The following is a 25,085-nucleotide window of genomic DNA, read 5'->3' as shown; positions in this document are numbered from 1 at the left end:
GATCATAATTTCCCCTTTACAATTAAATTTTCCTGTTGCACTATTTCTGAAGTTTGGTTGTCTATCTCCACCCTTATTTAAAATTTATAAGGATCTTTGTCCAATGTTCTGTCATTTGAATTCAAGCTTATTTCTGATGAAACATCAGTATTCCTATTTAGTTTTTCTTGTCTTGTTAAAAAAGTTGGAATTAGTTGTACACATATATTTTTAAACTCTAAACTGAATTTTGAAATTTGGTGAACAATTTGTAACTATTTTTTTCCCAAGTGACAAAAGATGTGTTATGATGTTGGCTTGATTCAGAGGACTCATGTTTTCCTCACTTCTTTGTGTTGTCTCGGTGAGGAATCCAAGCTGCACTGTGCCCAGGTTTTTGTTTTTCTGTTGGTTTTTTTTTTTTTTTTTTTTTTTTTTTGGTCTTTTTGTCTTTTTAGGGCCACACTCATGGCATATGGATGTTCCCAGGCCAAGTGTTGAATTGGAGCTGTAGCTGCCAGCCCACGCACGCCACAGCCACAGCAATGCCAGATCTGTGTGGAGTCTGCTACCTACACCACAGCTCGTGGCAACGCCGGATCCTTAGCCCACTGAGCAAGGCCAGGGATTAAACCCCCATCCTCATGGTTACTAGTTGGATTTGTTTCCACTGCACCACAACGGGAACTCCTGTGCCCAGGTTTTTGAATTCAGCTTTCCCGATTTCAGAGGCCACCTTTCTCTTCCCTTAAACGTGTGTGGTGCTTTAGTTCACTGCTCATGGAGAGCCCTGGCACAGACCAGATGCTCAGTAGGTATTTGATGAGCAGAGACTCTCCCTACTCCATCAGCATTTGCTGAGTAAATGAACAGGTTAGTTAACGAGCAGTGCTTCCTGTAATTATCACCACTGTCATACCAGTAATGTAACCATTACCTACCATACAAGGCTTTTTTTTCTTAGCAATTTAAAGTAAAATTTTTATAACCCACCGACATGATGCTAATTAAGAGTTTAATGTTCATTTTCCTGTTTTGAAAGATACACAGATAAAAGAATTCCACTTAGAGGGTTTTGTACAGATTTCACAAAACAGAACAGATGTATCCATGCAGCTGGTTCTGTACTGCAGCAGCTCAGTGAACTTCAGAGAAGACCTAGACTTCTCACATAGGCACGAGATGCTTTCTATTGGACTGAACTTCAGTGCCTTGAAACCACTGGGTAGGGTTCGTTTGGCATGTTACAGCATTCCCCTGTGGAATGCTCAGTCATTTTAGGGATGCTGAATTTCCATAAAGCTTTCAGCATAAACTTCAAGTCATCTTATGTGAAAGAGAATCTAGTTTGCATTTGGTCTTTACTTGATTGCTGATATTTTATAGGCTGTGCTCTGGAGGTGCAGAAAGATTGAGTCTTCCCAGCCATTTTTCAGACTTCTTGACTAGCAGGTTTCCTTTGTTAAATATAAGTTATTTGAAAAATGAAACAGACTCACAAATATAGAAAACAAACTAGTAGTTGCTGGTGGGGAGAGGGCAAGGGGGAAGGGAAAGACAGTGAATTAAGAGGTACAAACTATTATGTATAAAATAAATAAGCCTCAAGATTATATGGTTCAACATAGGGAAATGGCCAATATTTTATAATAATTATAAATGTAGTATAACTTTTAAATTGTGAATCATGGAACTCCTGCCCTGATGCAGTGGGTTAAGAATTTGACTGTGATGGCTTGGGTCCCCAGCCTGGCTCAGTGGGTTAAAAGGATTCGGCATTGCCACAGCTGTAGTGTAGGTTGCAGCTGCAGCTTGGATTCAGTCCCTGGCCTGGGAACTTCCATACGCCGAGAGTGCAGCCATCCGATAAAAACAGTAAAAATATAAAAAATAAAATAAAATTTCAAGTCACTGTGTTGTTACCTATAACATATAATATTGTACATTGACTATATCTCAAAAAAAGACGTGTTTGGGAGCTAAATATACTGGGTATATACCCTTCTCTTTTCAAACAGGAGGGGAAAAGTCTCCTCCTTTATGGCATTCCTCCAATATCCATAATTTCCTAACAATTTGCCTAGGTCATTATCAACATCATCACTTGGCAAAGTGGAATCGAGTTTTTAAAAGCACCTGTTCATTTTAATAATAAAGTTAATGACAAAAGAACTCAAATGGCTTGTTTGGGGGTTGGCATTGAAATTGATTTTAGTTGCTATAATTTACCCAACAAATGACAGTAGTAGGGTTTCCTTTCCCTTCTTTTTTTGGACAGGTGTTTGTGTCATTTTTTTGGCAGCACTTGAGAAGCTGTCCCTTATTGGTGATTTTGAGAGTTGTTCATACTTGAATAGATTATGAGTTTAATTTAGATAGCTTTGAAATCTTTAAAAAATAGTTGTCTTTTAATATTGCATCAACACATCTATATTTAACATGTCCAAAGATGTGAATGACAGAATATTTTACACTTGCCAATGCAAACATGGCAATAATTAGGCACCAAGTGCTCCTTTTCTGGGCCCTACCCAAAGACATAAAAAGGAAGGATAAGACATGGCAACTGTCCTCATAGAAATTGGAATGGCTTCTCTCTCTCTCTTTAAATATTTGAGAACCAACTCATGCCAACCACAATTCAACGTGGAAACAAAACAGTGAATGAAATAAGCAAAAGTCTCTGGGGATAAAGTAGTAAATAAGACTCACAAAATCCCTGCCCTCATAAACTTCCATTCTAGAGGAGTGGAGGCAGAAGATAAGGACATAAATGAGAAAATATGCAGTATGCCAGGTGGTGATAAGTGCTATGGAGAAACTGAAGTGAAGGAGAGGTAGAGGAAATGTTAGAGGTGGGGGGGAGGTAGTAACTTTAAATGTGGTCATTGGAGACCCCACTCTGAGGGTGTCATATGAGCACCTGGATCAGGTGAGGGAGAGAGCCTTGGGGGCCTCTGTAATAAGAGCCTTCCAGACAGAAATGCAGAGGTGCTGTATTGGCCTCATGAAATCACTTGCTTTCAAAACAGCAAGGAGACCAGTGGTGAGAGCAGTGTAAGCCAGAGGCAGAGTAGTAAAAGCTCAAAGAGATAGGGAGCAGACAGAGCCTTAGAGGTTATCTCAAAGATGTTTCCTGCCTCCCTCTCTTTCTCTTTCTTTCTTTCAACTAAGTTGGGGAGCCATTAGAAGAATTTGCACCAAGGAATGACCTAATGTATGATTTAAAATATCTCTGGCTATGGTAAGAATAAATAATAGGAGGGAGGCTGAAGGAGGCTGTTGCAGGAATCCAGATGATACTGGCTTAGATGGATGTGGTTACAGTGGAGGTGGTGAAAAGGGGCATTCTTTGTCTGTTTGGAAAGAGCGGCAGAGATAGGATTTACTGAACGGTAGGATGTGGGGCATGAGCGACAAAGCAGATTTCAAGATGGTTCCAAAATATGGGACTGGAATAACTGAAGGGGTGGGGTTGTCACGTCCTGAGCTGGGGAGGCTGAGGAGGACCACGTTTGGAAGAAGATCCGATCAGCTTGGGACACCTTGCATTGGAGATGCCTGTTAGGCTTCCACACGGAGATGGGGAGTCAGTGGTTGGGGATATGACTAAGGGTTCGAGGGAACAATCTGGGCTGAAGATAGAATTTGGGGAGCTTCACTCTCTCTGTAAAAGCCATGAAACAGGAGCAGGTCCCTAGTGTGAGGAGAGCAGATTGGTCTGTGAGAGCAGAGTGAAGACCCTTAAGTGGCAGCTGTAGGTCTTTTCTTTTTTGCTACAGCTGTCGAGAGAACTTAGGAATGTGTGGGCTGGAAGAGATGGAGCAACTTTATGGAAAGTGTGAGAATGTGTTGCAGATGGATAATATTTGAGGGGTAGGAATAATGAGGGGAGAGCATTTGGCTAAAAGGTACCAGAATTAACACACCACAGCCCCTTAGCAGGAAAGCAGGGAGGGAAAACATATCAAGATCACCATAGAATTTCCTTGCTCTTGGGAGAGGTGGGATTTCTGGTCTCTTTCCCAGGATCAAGATATGCAAATGATAGAGTCTTGAGTCCCATAAAATCTTGAGTGTTTTCCGACTCTTTAGCAACAGCTTCTCTCCCTTCTCCCCACAGCTGGTGCTGCTTTATTTTTTGTAGTAACTTGAAACTGATGTTTGGGGAATTTTAAGTACATGTGTTATCAAAACAGATGTTTCACAGACTTTTATAGACTATCGGGAGGTCAGCTCATCTTTCAGAAAGCAGCCTGGAATTTGCATTTAGTTGGCCTCATAATTTTATGTTCTCCAGAGTCACAGCATGGAAAATTTTAAATTTATTGGCAACTTTCTCTTGTTCTTGGATTTTAGACAGATAGCAATTTTAGTAAAAGTGAAAAAAAATTGTGTTACCTAGAGGCAAATTATTGAACAACTTTACTTGCCTGATAATAAAATGCTTACATGCGGTGAGTAATATGTGGGGTCATATTTTATAAAGGAAACACAAACCTCTGCCTTCCTTTTTGATGCAGAGTGGTAATTAAAACAAAAATGAATTTCAAAAAATAATGCAGTGCATGCCAACTTCAGAACGAATAGAATTTTGCCTCTTGTTCCCTTCTCCCTCACCTTCTTACTAGAATCTGGATGAGGATCAAATCTCATGTTTATTCTGGGTAAAAGTTTTTCATGGAGTGGGGAAAGCTGAGGACAGTGGCAGAACCCCCTGAGGTTGTAAGTTCTATGTTTCTGTGTTCATTTAGCTAAAGAATACCTTTAAAATAATGTGATGTTAGTGGTTTGGCACAGATAGGTATAACATTTCCAGGCCCCACTTTTTCCCTGCGTTTCAGGGAGGCACAGAACACAGCTCCAGCAGGCAGTGACAGTTTGTGAAGCCCCCAGGTGTTGGATGGAGAGCAGCAATCAGGGGTCCACTGGACCCTCAGGCATTCCAGTAGAGGGTTCCAGTCTCCTGTGGGGACAGAAATATTCTGCGTCTGCCCTGGCCAATGTGTACGCATTAGCCACATGTGGCTCCTGAGTTATTGAAATGTGGCTGGTACAGCTGAGGATCTGAATTTTATTTAATTTTAATTTACTTAAATTCAAGTGGCTACATGTGGCCAGTGTCTGCTGAATTAGGCAGCATAGCCAAGCTGACAGCTCATCTTGGGCTTCTTGGAGCATGCAGGGGGCAGATGCCCATTCCTGGTGAGTGTCCACAAGCAGATATTTCCCATCCAGACACAGCCCCCAGGGTCTCTTCTTCTTCGTCTCCGTCCCCTTCCCCTTCCACTTCCTCTTCCTCTTTCCCTTTCCCTTCCTCTTTCCCTTCCTTTTCCTCTTTCCCTTCCTCTTCCCCTTCTCCTTCTTCCTTCCCCTTCTTCCTCTTCCCCTTCCTCTTCTTCCTCCTCTTCCTCCTTTTCTTCCACCACACCCATGGAATATGGAAATTCCCAGGCAAGGGATTGAATCTGAGCCACAGCTGTGTGACCTGCAGCATACATCACACCTGTGGCAACACCAGATCCTTTTAACCCCATTGGGCTGGCTGGGGATTGAACCTGTGCCTCTGCAGTGACCAGAGCCACTGCAGTTGGATTCTTAACCCACTGCACCTCAGTGGGAACTCTCCCATGGTTACTTCTTGTGCCTGGAGATAGGACAGCACTTTGTGAAATACTTCCTCCCTGTCTTTCATGGGAGTGGGGAGAAGGAAAATAAACAGGCAGAGTCATGTTACGTGGGATGAGGTCATTGTTATGGTCTTAAAGACCTTCAATATTGAACACTGTGATATTAAAAATAGCCTAGGAGTTCCCATTGTGCCTCGAGGGTTATGAACCTGACTAGTATCCATGAGGATGCTGGTTCAATCCCTGGCCTTATTCAGTGGGTTAAAGATCTGGCATTGTGATGAGCTGCGGTGTAGATCACAGATGTGACTTGGATCCTGCATTGCTGTGGCTGTGGCATAGGCCTGCAGCTGCAGCTCTGATTTGACGCCTAGCCTGGGAACTTCCAAATGCTGCAGGTGCGGCCCTAAACAGAAATAGATTGTTTAAATCATTGAATATTTTATAACTGATTAGGCCAGAGAATTGTCCTGGGGAGTAGATTTTAAAAGTAAAATGTGAGATAATCACTTCACTAGTGTTTTGAAAGTAGGGATTCTGTGAGGGACTCGCTTTTTTTCCCTGCAGAGGGTTTCTTGCTTTATAAGGGGTGCTCTTAAGGTTTTTGCTCATTTTTTAAACTGAAGAGTGGATTATAGAAGGCCTGCTAGGTGCTTTCACATAAATACCAAGGGTGTGTGTATTGCCCTGGGTGGGGGGGGGATTATTAAGGAGAGAGATACACAGCGCAGGAGGTGAGATGACTAAGGGCTGCTCTAAGGCAGGAGGGAGGGTTGAGGGTGTGGCCAGAACCATGGTGTCACCAGGATCCAGCCTCAGGATCCTCTTTTGGGATGCCGGCATTATGAAGTGTGCCGCATTGAAATTATACTCCAGGGTCCTGGTGGGTGGCAGATCGAGAGAGAGAAAGAAGGACTCTTGCCTCTCAACAATCAGTTTTTACCTCAGAAGTTTTCCACACATGGGCAGTCTTACCACTGCAATGATGCGCTGTCCCCATTGAATTTGAGGATAAAGGTTTTTAAAAACATTTGTTGATTGATATTTCTGTTGTCATTCTGCCACTCTCCCTCATAAAACTAAATGGAGCCTTTGTGTCAGGGCCTATGCTTCACTTGCTATCCAAGTAAGGAGAGGAAAAATGGGTAAGCAGACCAAGAAAACCTAACAATAAAACAGGCAGTGAGATAGATGCTGAATGGGTGGTCAGACAGCGAAGGCATGTCCCCTGCACTTGTCCTCAAAGACATCATGGGCCTTCAGGTAGAAGAGGTACTGCACTTACCCTCTGGGGCTCGGAAGGCAAAGCTGGTGCTTCTTTCTCATGCGGTGGATGGTTTCTGAAGGCCCTTGTGTGCAGAGCCATCTGGTGCGAGAAAGGGATTTAGGAGGGGAGGTGTGAGCAGGAGGTGGAGATATGACAGTGGGAAGACCCATTCCATTTGGTAGAAGGGGAAGCTTCAGGAATAGGAGGGGCTGCCAGGAGAGGATTATCCCCCTTTGCTGGAGGTGTCCCCACAGAGACTTCCCAGACACTGGGTGGGAAAGAGGGGCCTTGAGGTGGTAGAGCAATTCAGCAGATTACCCACACTCCAGGACAAGTCCTCTCCCTGCCTCCTTTTATAAATAAAGCTTTATCAGAACCCAGCCATGCCGTTTTGTTGAAGTGTGCAAGGCTGCTTTCCCGCTGTAAGGGTAGAGGTGGGTAGTTGTGACCAGACCACATGACCCACACAGCCTAATTTACTGTTTGCCCCAGAGCAGAAGAATTTTGAGGGCCCTAAAGAGGATTGGATGCAGTGATATGTAAGATCCTTTGTAATTCTCCAAATGTAAGGGCTTCGGACAGGAACAAGCTTGTGGGAAGTGCAGAGAAGGGCTCCTGTGAGAGATGGACCTTGAAGGAAATTCTTGCTGGCCCTGGTAGAGAAGGCTATTCCACCTGACCAATTGGGCACCTCAAGGAGAAGAAATCAGTGGACCTGGGATGCTGTGAACAAACTTGTTCCAACGTCCATCCATTCAGTAGTTTGTTCATTCAGTCATTCTTTATGCCTGTAGCACATTGTCGGGCAGGGTAGACAATAATCTAAATCATTTCTCTGCCTGCTCTTGGTAATATAAGCACAAAGTCTTGCATGAGCTCCTGCTTTGGAAGAGCTCATTAAGTTCAATGTTTATAGGAGTTCCCACAGTGGTGCAGTGGGTTAAGAATCCAATAGTAGCAGTTGGGGTCACTGTAGAGTGTGAGTTCAGCCCCAGTCTAGTGCAATGGGTTAAAGGATCCAGCACTGCCACAGTTGTGGTGTAGGTCGCAGCTGTAGGTCTGATTCAGTCCCTGGCCCAGGAACTTCCATATGCCCCGAATGCAGCCATAAAAAAAAAAATTCAGTGTTTATTTTTTTATTTTGTTTGCTTTTTATGGCTTCACTTGTGGCATATGGAAGTTCCTAGGCTAGGGGCTGAATCAGAGCTGCAGCTGCCAGGCTACACCACAGCCACAACAACACCAGATCCAAGCCACCTCTGCAACCTGCATCACAGCTCACGGCAGTGCTGGATCCCTGATGCACTGAGTCAATCCAGGGGTTGAACCCACATCCTCATGGATACTAGTCAGGTTTGTAACCCACTGAGCCACAACTGGAACTCCCAAAAGTTCAGTATTTATAATTGAGTTTTATGGAGTTATTTTAAGTATAATAGCCTCACCTAGACTCAACTTAGAATTTATTCACCTGTTTGGCTTAACTGTAGAATATAAGAAATGGTTGTTCAAAAATGCAAGCCTCACTGTATTTGGCAGGAGATGTGGCTTGCAGTATTAAGAAGAGGATGCACATTACTATTCATGCCTTTTTAATTGATTAGCCTTTAAGGCTTCTGAAAGCCTTTAAAAGTTGTTTTGTCAACATTAGACCAGCTGCTGTGTAATTATGGTAGCTCTTCTTGCAGTTAAATTCTTTTAATAACGTGTTCAATCTGCCGATGCCAAAGTGCTTTGAACCTGTGATATATACTAGAGAGAGCTTTTGTTTTTACTTACAGATGGTTGGTGCCATTTCCTGGGTAACTCTGTAGAATTTTCACAGAAATTTTAAAGATGAATGACTTCAAATGGGAGGCAAATGAATTTGAACATCAGGTTACTCCTCCCTCTATAAAAATTGTTCATATGTGACTTGAATTTTGAACTTGACTCAGAACAACCTAAATATGCTCATTAAAAAAAATCTGTTCCTTGAAAACCTTTAAAAATCTCTTTTCACTGACTCTCCAGGTTGTAAATCAAAACTTTCTGGCACCAGTCAGATGATGGTATAAGCAGTGAGACTTGTGATAAAGATCGTTGCTTTATGAGGAACCAGGCATGGTGGTTCTGCTCTCCATGCAGGGGACTGAAGCTTTGCTCAGAAAACCAGATGTGACTTTAGCAGTGTGTTTTGCTATTTTTAAAAGGAGTTCTATCCTGAGGTCTGCCATGGGAAGGTATAACTTAGATAGGGACTGGTGTTCAGAAAGAGGCAAACAGAAGATCCAGTGCTTCTTTCTTCCTGGTCCGCTGTTCTCCCCAGACACTTTGAATCCTATTTCTAAGGACAGGTTGTAGTGGTGTGTAGTACAGGTAAGAGGTGGAGGTGGTGATGATGGTGGCTTTGGGGGTGGCTCCTGATAGCTCAGGCCATCTAGATAACTTCTTCCCTATGCCATTCATTCTAAGAGAGAAAGGCAAAGCCACTTCAAACAGAGGCACAGAGAAATTCCTTGATGGCTCAGCGGGGTGAGGATTCAGCATTGTCACTGCTATGGTGCATTTATTTATGGCGTGGCCATAAATAAATAAGAAAAACAGAGACATAGAGCATCAGCACCTGGAGGGACAAGAGGCTAGAGGGAGCCACAGCTGGCTCTCTCTGGTCCCTTTGTCCCATGTATATTAAGGAATGCATCTATGTTGCTGGAAAATCATGATGTAAGTCTTTCGATCACCTGTGGTGACCTTTTCTCTCCACTTTGTGGCATAAGGGGGTTGGCAGAGAAATTGACCCTTTACTGTATGAAAAAGCCAGACTGTTTCAAATTTGATTAGATGTTCAGGAATTTTAATAATCTGCAAAATCTGGAGAAGCAGCTCACCTGGAAAGTACTGGCTTATGTAATGATAGTGCCACTGACAATCATCACTTGTGCTCACTCACTCAGGAATTGAAGATTTGTTTTCCTTGGGAGCTCATGAACCCTAAGAATTGACCAATTTGGGAGGTTTGAGGACCCATGGACAGTTGAATAGAGTATTTGTGTGTTATGAAGTAGCCATTGAGACACTGTTCTGAAGAGAACTAGAATTTGTGTAATTAAAAGTTGCTTAAGTTAATTCTGTTTTTTCCTGTGGGATAAAACTCATTCCTGGTAAATGGCTTCATTTGCTCAAAGTTATAATGAATGTGGATTCAGAGTATTTTTAATATTTCAGGCTGGTAAAATAGTCTACCCAGCCATGACCAAGAAAACTAGCATGAGTCTCGTGTTCTGTCTCTAAATGTCAAAACTTGTTAATATCATTATGCATTTTTTGGTGATATCACCTTTTGCTAAGGTACATAGTTTACATTGATATGATAGGTATTAAATCCACCTTCAAGTGTTAATTTTTTTTTTTTTTTTGGCTTTTGTCTTTTTAGGGCCTCACCTGTGGCATATGGAGGTTCCCAGGCTAGGGGTCTAAAAGAAGTTGTAGCCACTGGCCTACTCCAGAGCCACAGCAACGCCAGATCGGAGCTGTGTCTGTGACCTATACCACAGCTCATGGCAATGCCGGATCCTTAACCCACTGAGTGAGGCCAGGGATCAAACCCGAAACCTCATGGTTCCTAGTCAGATTCATCTCTGCTGCACCAAGATGGGAACTCAAGTGTCAATTCTAATCATTTACATAAGACCTGATATCCTAGTTATTCTTATCACATTTTATATGCTTTCACCTGTAATGCTTGTCGCATTATTTTATATGCTTTCTCAAAGTCTTGCATAGTTTTAGAAAATTATAAACTTTGGAAATTTCTTTTTTTAATTTAATTTTATTTTTAATATGATTTTTATTTTTCCCATTATAGTTGATTTACAGTGGAAATTTCTCTGAGGGCTGTAAAATTGTTTTCGTTATTCTTCCACAGTAGTCTCACATTATCTTTCGATTGCATTGAATCAGGGAAGGAGATGTTGCCTTTAATTTCTGGTGCTAAGACTTGATAGATATAAACCTACGTGCATATATATGTACATTTCTACACACATATGAGTGATCAGTTCCCAAAGAATCCAAAGATCAGCGAGGCAAAGGACTTGTGCCTGCTCAGATGGTGGGAGTTGTGGATGTCTTTGCTTCTCAAACTACTCATCCAACTAAAGCTCCTATTATATTCAGAGGTACTCAGGTATAACATCTTTTGTTATTTGTATCAAGCATTTAGATTCTTGTTTAAAAGCAACAAAAACCTAATTTAGGAACATTTATTTTTCAGGCATTATCTCATGCCTGGAGGGAATGGATCTTTTTCTTACCCCTAACTTATTCTCTTTGGACTCACCTTTGGACTCTGGGTTTGTGTGCTTAGCTAGGAGGATGTTTTTGTGGTGTTGGACTGTGCTGCCCCACCCTTGCATGAATAAATGGAGAAAAATTGAAGGAAGAGTCAGATAGTGAGACTGATGGAAGACCAGGGCTATAGCTGGGCCTCACCAGCAGGGACCTAAATGTATCCAGTACTCTCTCCCCATCTCTTGATTTCTCTCACCTTGTTGGTTTCACTCATTCTTACTGCAGCCCAGGTGCAGAGAAGGTGACCTCTAAAGCTCCTGAGATGTACACATCTCATAGTTTATGCCACCTCATGGGACTGACTCATGCTCTCTCTGTTCCCAGAATCAATAGTCCTGAAGAAGAGAGCCTATTGCCCCAGCCTGGGACAGATGTCGACTTGGACCAATCAGCTGTGGCTGCGGGTAGGACCACACTGTACTTGGTGGTGGTGGCTTTCTTGTGTATCAGTAAAAGGAGAATCAATATGCACTGGAGAAGCTTGAAACCCAAGAGGTGGTTTCCTTTCCCATATGTGGGCACATCACCTTTTTCTTACCAACCGTGACTAGTGGCATCTTCCAGATGCTTTCTTTTTCCTGTCACTTCTGCATTGCATGCCACTGCTTTTCATGCTTTGGTGAAGAACCTGGGACAAGACATAGTGTAGATAGAAGGCAAGTTCCTGGATCAGTGATTTAGAGCAGGTCTCTTCTGTTCTTTTCCCGTGAGCCTCAGTGATGCTCCTCATCCTTGTTGAAATGTAGACAGACGTGGCAGCTCGGGAGAAGGCAAATAAAAAGGTCAAATGATGAAGCTCTCAGTCTGCTTTTGGCCCAGGAGATAATGCCCTTTTCTAAAGGCTAAATGTTTTCTCAGAATGAATAGATCAGTCATGAGTCCAAAATTTCATGACTACCTTAGGAGTTATTCTTTATGTATGTGTATAATTGTTGGAAAAAATGTACTTCTGGTTTCGTCTTATTTCCTAATTTGTTTTCATTATCCAGATTCATTTGCACATACTTTTTAGACTAAGAAAGTTTTCCAAATCCATTTAACACATAACTCTTCGAAAAATTACTGGGATTCTCTGTGTGTTCACTTAAATGGGAGTCATTCTTTTTTTCCCCCAAGTTAATGGTGCTAACTCACTTATGTTCTGCTTCTGACAGCCCTTCAGCAGCAATGTGTCCCCAAAGGAGCTGCGGTTGATTTCTAAATCTTTTGTTTTCAGCTGCTGCCTAGTTATCCCACCCTGATTGGCATTTAACCATTGAATTAGATTTTTCTCCGACTAAAGAGAGCTTTATGAGCTTTAACTTCAAGTGCCTCTATCACAGTCTGATGTTTGCATTATAATTGACACTGAGTAAGCACTTTATGCTGGAAAAGGCATTGTCTCCTGGAATTGAGGGAGGATTCAGACACAGTTACCTGACACCCTTTTTCAGGGTTCAGCTGAGTGTGCTTCGGGGTGGCTCTGTGGGTGATTAATAACAATCACCCATCTCATGTTAACATGCTTACTTTATTTCTATTGTCAGTGGTGGTCATATTCCCTGAGCGCTATTCTCGGGGCTCGTTGACTGCTGTGGCCAGAAATATAGCCCCGAAGGGTAAAGCTTGGCAGTTTCAGTACAGATGTCAAAAATAAATGTCCCACTGTTTTAGTATTATAATTTATAATCCTACTGCATAAAATGTAAAGTGATAGTTTAATTTCCACTCTCTTTTTGATATGATGGCAGAATAAATAGAATTAAAAATTTAATCAGATAAATTTTGCTGACTGTATTGTGTACATTGTTCATTCTTTGCCCCTTAAGTCATAGAATATTTTATGTTTCAAAAACAGCACCACCTTTGGACTCCTTATCTTTAATTATTGACAGTAAATAAACAAAAATTGTTCTCTGCACCTCTAAATGGATTTTGAGGGAAGGAAAATATCTTTGCCTTAAAGAGACCACAGAGTGCACTTGATGTTTCTTCTTCTTTTTCTGTTAACATATTCATTCATTCAGCCAATAGATATCAATTATGTATCTGCTTGTTCTACCTCTGGAAACTTAAAACTAGGGAGATATAAACATAAAAAACTTCCAGTAAAGCGTTATAGACACCATGATAGAAGGTGCAGTGGGACACAAAGGAGGGAGTGGTTAGTTCTTATTCAGGGAAGGCTCAACTAGAAGATGACAGCTGAAGGGGGCCATCTGACCTGGGAAGAAGAAGAAAGAGGAAGGAAAAATGTGAACTAAACCTCAGGCTTAAGGCAGCATGGTCAGTGGAAGGAGGTCATGTGTGTGAATAAGATTAAGATGAAGGGGATGTGTAGGTGGAAGAGGAACACAGAAAATGTAGAATAGAGGCCCAACCAGGGAGGTATTTATATATATAAAACACACGTATACATATATACACACATACACATGCGTACATGCATATACATGTATACACACGTGTATGAACATACACATGTGTATCCAATTACAGAATGTGGATTTTATTTTGTTTTTTTAAATTAAATTTTATTTTATTTTATTTTTTGGCCATGCCAGCATAAATTCCATGGCCTGGGAATTGAAACTGCGCCACAGCAGTGACCTGAGCCACAGCAGTGACAATGACAGATCCTTAACCCACTGAAACACTAGGGAACTCTTCGATTTTATTTTAGATATTAATTTTTTTCAGTCTTTTTATCTCTTCCTAAATTAAAAGGATTATGAATACTCTTGTGACTCTACCTGCAAAAATGTAAGAATCTTGTAGGATAGAGGAGAGGGGCAGATTCATAATTTGAAAAACCCACTGAGGATTACAGCTAAACCCAATAGAAGTCACTGAAGAATTTTAAGTGGGGGCTTATATTGTCTTTTAATATGAGTGAGCTAATTAAATTACTATTTCAATTTACTATTCTTTAAATAAAAGACTTTAAAAATTAGTTATTTGCCTCCTCCATCTCTGGGCTCTCATGATCCCCCATGTAATTTTTCCATGAGAAAACTCATTTGTTGCCCTGTTGTCACAAACACATTTTAAAAACTAATGGAAAAGGAGTATCGGGGGAAAGAATATAAAACTGAATTTGGAACAAAAGATGGAAGCTATTGTTTATCGTTTCCCATCTTTGATGTTCATAACCCAGGTCATTTCTAGGACCCCTTGTGGAGTGTCCAGGCCAAGTAGGAGAAGCGGTGGGAGAGAGTATGGAAGGCACAGTGCCTGGTGTGTCGTAGGCATGCAATGGCTGTTAGTGCCCTTGTCTTCCCCTTTCAAGCTCTAGCCCCCTCCCCCCGCCGCTTTGTTTTGGAAAATCAGGACCCATCAGAGTTTCTGTTAGTGGTTAATGTCTAGAGTGACTAGTTGAAACTGAGAAGAAAATGATGACTCAGATGTTTGATCATGTAAGTTAGAATGAGAAGGAAATTTAAGGATTGTCTGATACCCCTAGCTTCTCACTTCACTGATAGGAAAACCAAGGTCCTGAGAGTTGGAGTGACTTATCCAAAGTCACAGAGCTAATAAATATGGAGAAAAGGGCCCTGGTCCTCTGACTTGACTCCAAATATCAGATCTTTCCACTCTCTCAGACACATTGATGTCATTTCTATATGCTTTGCCTTTTTTGGTAAACAGAGTTGGCCCCTGTAAAGGTTCTACTGGGCATATCCGAAACATATCCCTCCATCAACTGCCCCCTCTTTTTCTTTCTGTTTTTTAGGCCATTTAGTGGCATCAGCATCTACCTGCTGCCTGAACCTGGTCATTTCAGCATCACTTTGGTTTCCTTCTTATATTCACTGGGTCACTTGGTCCTGTCGATTTCACTTTGGAAATGTGTCTCAGATCCATCTTTGTTTTCATTTCCTGCATTCCTTTGTCACCTGAGTCTATCTTCCTTTCTTCTCTAGACTACTGAAGTATCTGTAAGTTGGGCCTGCCTTCTGCTATTCACTCTCCTCACTGCCTGCAGCGTATTCTTTGTAAAACAGACCTCGTAATGATGGGTTCAAGAGCGTTTGGTGACTTTTCATTCTATGAAGTCCCTCTCCCTTAATGTGGTCCTTTATGATATGGCCTTAATGTACTTCTTCAACATTCCCTTCTGTTATTCTCTCCTCCTTTCAGGTTCTAATCACACCAGCCTGTATTCCCAACTTTTTGGTGTACTTTCCTGGGATGCTCTTTGCACAAGTTTAAGCACATATCAGTGCCCAATTTTATGCATGCATCACTCTCTTCATGAGGCCTTCTCTTCCTTTCCTGGTAGAGATAGAGCCATCTTCTGTTCCCCCAGAGCACTTTGTTTTTATTTCTCTAATAGCCCTCGTGGTATTGTCAGATGTGCTCCAGAATTCATGTTCTTTTTTAAAAAATGGGTCTGCTGTATTTAATAGTATGTGAACTCCTTGAGCTCAGCAGTTGCATCAGATTCATTCTTGTATCCTAGAACCTGTGATAAACTGAATAGCGGTCCCCTAAGTGTCCATGTCCTAATCCCTGGAACCTGTGAGTGTTTCCTTACATGTCAAAAGGGATTTTGTAGATGTGATTAAGGATCCTGAGATGAGATGATTACTTGGATTCTTCTTGCAGGCCATCTATAATCACAGGGTCCTTAGAAGAAGGAGGCAAAGGGTCAGTGGCAGAGAATGTATTGTGATGAGGGAAACAGAGAGAGAGGAGATAATCCATAGATGTGGAGGCTGGAATGTTGTTCTTTGAAGATGGAAGAAGGGCCCCCAGCTAAGGAATGCAGGTGGCTCCTAGAAGCTAGATAAGGCAAGGAAATGGATTCTCCTTTAGGGCTTCCAGAAGGACCACAGCTCTGCCAACACTTGATTTTATCCCAGTAAGACCCGTTTCAAACTTCCGCCCTCCAGACCTAAGAGATAAGTTTGTATCACTTTAAGCAACTAAGCCTGTAGTAATTTGTTACAGCAGCAATAGAAAATTAATACAGTGCCTACCACATCCCTAGTATGAAAAAGAACTCAGTATTATTCGCATCTTATCTGGATTAAGCAGAGTATTATTCCTGGTCCTCATAATTACAGTAGCTAATATTTATGCAAACTTTCATTGTGTGCCAGTCACTGTGCTCAACTCTTCAGGCATGATCCTCATAATGACTCTTATTAGCCCCACTTGGCAGATGATGAAACACATGCATGGCAGGTTTTAATAGTTTGCCCCAAATCACACTGCCCCCAGGTGATGGCACTGAGACTTGAAGTGAGCAGTCTGGTTCCTGGGTCTTGGTCCCACTTCTGTCTTGTCCAGCCACCTACTCGCAGCACACATAAATTTACCTGTGCTCCCCCAGTATGACACAGCATGAGGAAAGTGACACTCCATTTGGATATCGATATCTTCCCTAATCCATTGGCTTTGTAAATTGGGCAAGTCAGCTAACCTAGATCTGTGTGCCAAATCTTCCTTCCAATGTTACAGGGTTACTGTGGGTATTGAATGATGCATCATGTGTGAAAGAGCTCTAAGATGTATCAGGCACTATATGTCTGCCCTTTACCATGATATATTTGACTGCTTGTGTATCATCCACCTTCCCCTAGACCAGGGGTATGTCACTGACTAGCTGTGATGTCTGACACATGGCTTAACCTACTTGATAAACACATTTGATAAAAATGCCATTTTGGGAATTTCTATCGTGGCTCAGTGGAAATTAGTCTGACTAGTATCCATGAGGACGAAGGTTTGGTTCCTGGCCTTGCTCAGTGGGTTATGGATCCGGAGTTGCTGTGAGCTGTGTTGTGGATTGCAGCTGAGGCTTGGATCCCGCGTTGCTATGCTACCACTCCAATTCAACCTCTAGCCTGGGAACCTTCATATGGCATGCTTTCAGCCCTGGAAAGACAAAAACGAAAACAAAAAACCCCCGCCCTTTTGCCCTCTTGGTTAATAGGAAAAACCTAAGAACTCCCAATTTAGTCTCCAGCATAGAACTTCAGTTTTGTTTTTCCTTTTAAGACAAATCCTTCTCCTTGCACTCCAAAGGGAATATTTGTATCATGTAGCCCAGAGGAAGGTATGACTAACAGAAGGCTTGCAGTGGTTTCAGCAGCTTTCCAGTGGGGTTCCTTAGGATGAGGGAACATTTGGTCCCTTGAGGATGCCTATCACATGTGGTGGAGAATTCTAGGCTGGGGATGAGCAAATCCTGAGGCGTCCTGCCTCTGGAAGATTGGAAGTTTAAAAAGAAAGCCAGTGATGTGAATTTTACTCTTTCTCCCCATCCTGCCTTAGCCTGAAAGGCTACTTTCCTTCATGATGCTTTAATTGCTCATTGTCTGCCCTTTGGTGTTGAAATTAGCTGAGATCACCAGGAAAGCAGAAGGCTGAGATGTGACCTGATCAGACTTGAACTGATTGGCAGGTTCTCAACTTTTTGAAATATTGATGAGCCGCAGGATGGCTGGTTTGGGTTGAAGTGACACCTAGCTAAAAATCAGCACTTTATTATGACCTATTGTTCCTTTTGTTTACCTGTCAGATGTTTCCACCATAACATTGGGTCTGCAGAGCAAAGTTGTTGGGGTTTTTTTTTGTCTTTGTAGGTCTGCACGCGTGGCATATGGAGGTTCCCAGGCTAGGGGTCCAATCAGAGCTGATGCTGCCAGCCTATGCCACAGCCACAGCAACGCCAGATCTAAGCCACTTTTTTGACCTACACCACAGCTCACAGCAATGTCGAATCATTGACCCATTGAGCGAGGCCAGGGATCAAACCTGCAACCTCATGGTTCCTGGTTAGATTCGTTTCCGCTGCGCCACGATGGGAACTCCATGCAGAGCATAGTTTTTGATGCATGTTCAAAGCAAGTCCATCCTCAATGGTCAGTATCCCAGCCTAAAATAACACTATGATATCCTTATGTGTACATTTTTGTTCCTCTAATTATTTCCTTGGGATGGATTCTTAGACATGGAATGAGTCAACCAAGGGAATGAACTTTAAAACAAAATGAAAATTAAAACTGAACAGAATGTGAGTTCACATCGTGGCTCAGCAGTAATGAAACTGACGAGCATCCATGAGGACAAAGGCTCGATCCCTTGCCTCACTCAGTGGGTTAAGGATCCGGCATTACCGTGAGCCATGGTGTAGATCACAAATGCGGCTCAGATCCCACATTGCTGTGGCTGTGGTGTAGGCCAGCAGCTACAGCTCTGATTCGACCCCCTAGCCTGGGAACCTCCATATGCTACAGGTGTGGCCCTAAAAAGAAAAAAATATAAACAATAAAAATAAAATAAAATAAAACTGAACAAAATGAAAAAAATTGGTGTAGATGAACAAATTGCTTTCCTTAAAGACTGTGTTAATTTACATTCCAACTAGTAGTGTATGAGAGTGTGTATCTCATCGCAACCTTTGCCAGTGCTCACTTATTCAGTAAATATTTATGGAGTTCTCACAACCTCCCAGGTTTAGATTTTTTTAGTGATTTTTTTAAAATTAAAGTATGGTTGACTTACAATATTGTGCCAGTTTCTGCTGTACAGCAAAGTGATCCTGTCATACATCATACATTTTAAATTTCTTAAATTATCTTCCATCATGGTCTATGCCAAGATACTGGACATAGTTCCCTGTGCTTTGCAGTAGGACCTCATTGCTTATCTAAGTGTAATAATTTGCATCTACTAACCCCAAACTCCCAGTCCATCCCACTCCCTCCCCTCACCCCCTTGGCAACCACAAGTCTGTTCTGTGTATTGGGTTCAGACATTTTTAAAAAGTTTTCTGAAGTGCCCCAAGTGATTTGAAGTGTAGCCAGTTGAGAACTACTGGTTTGGTTGATGGAAGAAAGATAAGAAAGGAGAATTTCTCTCATCCCTTCTCTATGATCTGAGTGTCTCTCCCTATCCCCTTAGAATACATCAACTTCATTAGGTCATTCCTGCTTTGTTTTGTTTTATTTACAAGGGACACAATATTCCTAAGAGCAACCCCTTCACACTCAGTCTAACATTGTCTTGAAGCAATAATTCATAGTAGTGTCAACTGTAGGCTTAGTAACACAATTCTCTGCCCACACAGCGCTTTCCAAGTCTCAAATAGTTCTGCCCAGCGGGACTGCCTTTCAACCAAAGAGCATCTTCTTGTTTGCAGAGTGCTTCACTAATATTATCTCATTTAACTATTGCAGCAGCTCTGTGAATCTGACATTTTCATTCTTTTATAGAGAAAAGGAGAAAGACCACAACTAATAAGTAACCTTTCTCTCTGGCTACAGAAGTAGTAATCATGTGTTAGGAGCTGACTCAGTGAAGGTTTTCTCATTTCAAGGTCAGAGTTTCTAATGCTATGTCATTACCTGCCATTGGGATTTCTCTAGTTCTGCTCCTGTTTTATTACACAAATGAATCTGGTTGTTAGATTGTTTTAGGTTATTTTATTTAGTGTCTTCAGGTTTTGCTGTGCTTTCCTTTGCTCATTTTCTTTCCGACATACTCATCTAGAATTCTAAGCATCTAGAATCGTGTTTCTCAACTTGTTTTCATTATCTCTCCCTCCTCAAGGGGGAAGATTAATTTAAATTTTTTCTAATAAGAGAAATGAAATACTAAGGAATAAGATCTTGTCAAATAGGACTGAGCTTTGGAGGGCCACCACCTATTGTTATGTGTAAGGTGGGGGTTTTTTTGCCGCCTAACAACCAATTTTCATCTTCTTGGGGGTTAAAAAATGCTGTTCATAGACAAACTAATTTTGATGACCTTAACCTTGGCTGTCAAGGCAGAGAGGTGGACTGTAGGATTTACAGAAAGAACGGTTATCTTTGTGTCGTTAGTGGGGCACATATGAACCTGACGTGGGTCTTGACTGAAGGCTGTTCAGAAAGCTGCAGACCAGCTAATTGCTTAAAAGGCTGCAGTGCTTTCATGTGAATTGCTGATTATTTAAATATGCACACAGCGTGATCTAACCACCTGGAATAGCACACTTGCCTTGGTTTTTCCATATGCTGTGTGGGTCAGGTAGATAATGTCTTCCCCCTCCACCCACTGCCTACTTTTTCATAAGCTTTGTGTGGGTTCTTGTCTGCTTATTGCCACAACTCTGGGCTCAACGTTCAGATTTATTAGTTTCAGATTTGTGACAATTACATATGTTTCCATTTATAATTTTGTAGAAATAAATGCTGGCGTGTTCAGAGGCAGGAAAACACTGCCTTGGTAGATAAGGGCTGTCCCATGCTGGGCTTGACAGACTGCCACCAGCTCTGACACCCTCTGACCCTTGGCATGGAAAGAATGTAAATGAGTGGGAATCAAGGGCCCCAGGTAGCTTCTGTTTGTTTTTGCAAGAGAGCCAGATCTAAGGCCTTTGAGAAGATGCCAGATTTTATAAACAGGGAGCCAAAGAAAAGAACCAGGATAGCAGGGAGGGGTGAGGCACTGGGAAGGTGTACCTTTGGGGAGTAAAGCTTGGTGGAAAATGAACTTTCATTCACTTCCATGGGCAGAGTTTTTAAGACAAACATGCTAATTTCTTTATTGAAGTCGACCAAGATTTTAAGTCATTTATCAGGGTTCATAGAGGGCCTATTTATGGAAGTCAGAATAAAAGTAAATGAACCATGAATGCTAACATGCCTCTAACAAATTTAATAAGATTTACAAGTTAAATAAACCAACGGAGCCTATAGTTTTCTCCAGAGCCCCTTTAAAAGTTTTAACCTTATTTCCCTTTCTTTAAAAAAATTTCTCTCTTCATTTTACACAGTGTCTTGTGTGGATTCTTTAGTCTCAATGTTTAGAACATGAAAACTTGTTTTTAGAAGGAATTTCATTTTTAGTTATGTTATGAAGCTTTGGGCTCATGTGCCCATAGGGTATAGCCAAACTCTGGTAATGGATGTTTGCAGCAATGTAAGGGTTTATTTGCAGGGTGCCAAGCAAGGGAGTGGGAGACAAGCCTCAGATCCACTCCATCTTCATCTTTGAGTTAGGGATGTTTTATTTTATTTTATTTTATATTGTCTTTTTAGGGCTGCACTCACGGCATATGAAGATTCCCAGGCTAGGGGCTGAATCAGAGCTGCAGCCTCTGGCCTACACCACAGCCACAACACAGGATCTGAATCACATCTGCGACCTATACCACAGCTCATAGCAACACCGGATCCTTAACCCACTGAGCGAGACCAGGAATCGAACCTGTGTCCTCATGGATACTAACCAGATTCATTTCCGCTGAGCCGCAGTGGGATCTCCAGGGTCTTTTAAAGAGGAAGAACAAAGAAACTGGGATTAATCACATCTTGTGATGTTGCTGTGACACTTCTTCACTGCGGCTTCGCAAGTCAGGATGTTTCTGAATTATGATTCTCTGGCTGGTTAGTCCAAGGCTCAGAGGTCTGTAAGCTCATCTTGCCCTGGAGAAACAACCTGAGTTTGTATGTTAAGGATGATAATAACAGCAATTTTAGCATCTACAGCAGCAATTTTTGGTATGTTAACGATGTTATCAATAACAGCAATCCTAGTCATGTAACTCTGGTTGATTGGCATTCAGTTAGCACAGGATTGAGGTCAGAGGGGACAAGAAAGGAATTGACATCAAAGAAGACAAGCAAAGGAGTAAAGTTTGGGGTAGTGAGATTAATCATAAACTCAGTAAGGGAATTCGGTTTCAGTTAAACATTTCGTTCATGATGACTTTCTGTTCCACCTGCTGAAAAATGGAAATTTTCTTTCCCTCTCAGACAGCTAGACTTTCAATAGGGATAAATGAGATTGTGCTAGTTAGCCTTTGCTGTATAACAAACTGCCACAAGTGGGTGGCTTGAATCATTTTTTTTTGGGTATGGCTAGGGTGGGTTTTGTTTTGGGGGTTTCTCACAAGGTTGCAATGAGTCAATTGTTCATCAAAGCTGGCATCTTATCAGAAGACTTACCTGGGGTAAGATCCACTTGCAAGCTCACATGGTTGTTGTGAATTCAGTCTCTGAGGCCTCAGTTCCTAGCTGCTTTGAAAGTCACCCTCAGCTCTTTACTATGGGGGCCTTCTCCCCTGCTTTGCAACTTGCTTCCTCAAATGCCAGCAAGAGATACAGTCACTATAAATAAATCCCATCACCTTTGCCATATCCTGTTGGTTAGAAACAAGTCACTAGGGCTGTCCACATTGAAGAAGAGAAGACTATATGGGACATTAATACCAGGTGGTGCTGTCTTAGGAAGCTATGCCAAAGAGTTATAAGGCTTTATTCCAGCAAGCCTTAAGGATCTTGGATTCTTCAAGGCAAGGGACCTTGTCTTTTCTGAGATCCATCTTTATAGAGTCTTTGCTAAGTGGCGGCCAGCACTTTCTGGGTTCTACATCCCTGGGCCACCGCAGGCCAAAACCATTCTGCGAATACATGTACACAGAGAACCACCTCCAGCAAGAGAAAGGGAAAGCCCCAGAGCTTTCTAAACAAGGGCAGGAAACACACCCTCATGTTTTCCTTCTCATTTTCAAAGCTGTAACAGAAGGAAGAGAATGTATTCTGGATCTGGAGATGTTCAGTTTTTTTTTTTTCTCATTAATTTCCTGCTTGACGCTCTAAGATACCCAGAAAAGCTGTTTTGAATTGCAGGCACAGTGAATACAAATATAAGAAAGACAATCTCTTCCCTTAAGGGATTCACAGTCTTGTGTACAAGACACAGATGAAAGTGAACAATTAACAAATGTCATCAAAGCCCTGCGAAAAAGTTATGCACAGGGATGGTGGGAGCACAGAGGCTGTAAACCAAACCCTCAGGTGCAGGTGAGTGGGTATTTGGTAACATTTAAGGAAGACTCTCTGGAAGAAGTGGTGCTAAGCTGAGTTAGTTGACTTAGCCTTTGGATAAACATGGGCAGGCTTTGCAGGGTGGAGGTGGCATTAGGTGCAAAGGCTCAGGGGCAGGAGGAAATTTGGGGCCCCAGGAAACTGCAAGTCATTCAGTGTGGACAGAGTTTGGGGGCCCACTGATAGAGGATGCAATGCCAGGGTTCACCAGGCAGGACTCAAATCATCAATCAGAGTACTTGGATATTGTTCCAAGGAATTTGAGTTATACCTCAAAAGAATCAGGGGATACGCCAACTAGATACATATTTTAGGAATGGAGGAGGGTTGAAGGAGTGTTAAGAAAGAAGGCCGAAGAGGATGATGTGACAGGGTCTAAAATACGCTAAAGTCAGAACGGAGGTGTGAGGATGTATTTGAGAAATACTAAGGCTGCAGAGTCCTTATGTTCCAGGTATGGAGCCGATTGTAGAAGGTGAAGCAGAGGGAGCAGTGAAGCTTGCCTCAGATTTATGACTTAGGTGACTGGATGGGAAGTGGGGTGATTTCCCAGTATAGAAGGCATGAGAAAAGCAATAGGTGTGAGTTCAGTCTTGTAATTATTGATTATAAGGTCTTGTGGGACATCCCAGCAGAGACGAGCAGTGATCTGGGGAATATAGGAGCTCAGAAGAGAGGTCTGGGCTGGGTGACTTAGATGTCATTTCAGAATTATTTGCCTAGGTGGTCGTCAGTGCTGAGTGTGTGGAGGAGAGCACCATGGGAGGACACAGATCCAGAAGAGCAAAAAGCTAAGAGTGGGGTCCACTGACCTCACAATTAGGGGAAGGGAAACCTGTAGGAAAGCAAGATAAAGAAATGGTATGGTAATTAAAATTCCTGTGGTTGTTGGCCAAGGAAACAAACCCAAAGTAAGCAAGAATTTTTTTTTTTTTTTTTTGGAATTTATTACAAGGCTAGTGAAGTATCTGAGGCACTGAGAGTTCTGAAACTAGGGACCACAAAATCACTATGAGGGTCCTTCTCTGTCTCTGATATCTTGGGAGGGCTGTTTCTTTTTATTTTTTAAATTTATTTTTATTTTTAAAATTTTATTTTTATTAGAGTATAGTTGATTTACGGTGTTGTGTCAATTTCTGCTGTACAGCATAGTGACTCAGTCATACATATGTATATATATTTTCCTCATATTGTCTTCCATCATGGTCTGTCCCAAGATCTGGATATAGTTCCCTGTGCTATAGAGTAGGAGCTCGTTGCTTATCCATTCTAAATGTAGTGGCTTCCAACTACCAACTAAGTGAAGAAAGAGAAAGACAAATACCATATGATCTCACATGTATGTTGAATCTTCTTTTTATTTATTTTTTATTCTTTTTATTTATTTATTTATTTTGTCTTTTGGAGCTGTACCCACAGCCCATGGAGGTTCCCAGGCTAGGGTCAAATCTGAGCTACAGCCACAGCCACAGCCATGCTAGATCTGAGCTGTGTCTGCAGCCTACACCACAGCTCATGGCAATGCCCGATCCTTAACCCACTGAGTGAGGCCAGGGATCAAACCCATGTCCTCATTGATACTAGTTGGGTTTGTTAACCACTGAGTAATGATAACTCCTTCTTTCTTTTTAAAGAAGGTTAAAAAGGTTTTCCTCCTCACTGAGTTGCCTGCAGGTTGCTTGAAGATAGTGCCCAGTTGGGATCCTGGCTTAGATAGGCTAACTCTCAAGGTCCGTAACAGTCACTGCTAAAGAACAAAGCTGAGGATGTCTGGTCCTGCCTGGGACCTTCCATCCCACCCATGGCTTCATTTACCAAAGGATCTGGAAGGTTTTTTCCATGCATCTTAAGCCAGGCTAAATGAAATTTACTAACACATTGACTTAAGGGAAATTTATGTAGAGAAAGGAAGAGAAAGTAGACTTATAGGTTATGGCATATTCTAAAGAAATAGATTTTTTTTCTCTGGGAAGTGTTCTACTTTAGTTCATCAAAAGGAGGATGGAATGATGGTGATTTTATCCAAATTACTTTCTTATCCTCTGCTCCCCCACCCCCAAAACTTCAAACTGA

General features: G+C 41.9%; 1 protein-coding gene across 12 annotated transcripts in view; it reads left to right on the top strand.

Annotated features, from left to right (window-relative positions):
• Nucleotides 1-25,085, top strand: part of LYPD6 (LY6/PLAUR domain containing 6) — a 115,608-nt gene that overhangs the window by 12,396 nt on the left and 78,127 nt on the right. For 4 of the 12 annotated variants that reach the window (XM_021074962.2, XM_013983918.3, XM_084998658.1 and 1 more), the window contains exon 2: nt 11,533-11,612. The exons of the other annotated variants lie outside the window; for them this stretch is intronic. The gene's annotated coding sequence lies outside the window, so the exon portion shown is untranslated. The remainder of the gene's footprint in view (nt 1-11,532; nt 11,613-25,085) is intronic. 12 annotated transcript variants of the gene reach the window in all.

This window comes from Sus scrofa, chromosome 15, assembly GCF_054392235.1.
Source record: "Sus scrofa isolate SSC_HxYL_T2T_F1_AM1 chromosome 15, Sscrofa_HxYL_maternal_Yorkshire_Landrace_v2.0, whole genome shotgun sequence".
Taxonomy (NCBI): Eukaryota; Metazoa; Chordata; class Mammalia; order Artiodactyla; family Suidae; genus Sus; species Sus scrofa.
Note: the sequence above shows the minus strand (reverse complement) of the source record. Positions and strands in the feature narration are given on the sequence as shown.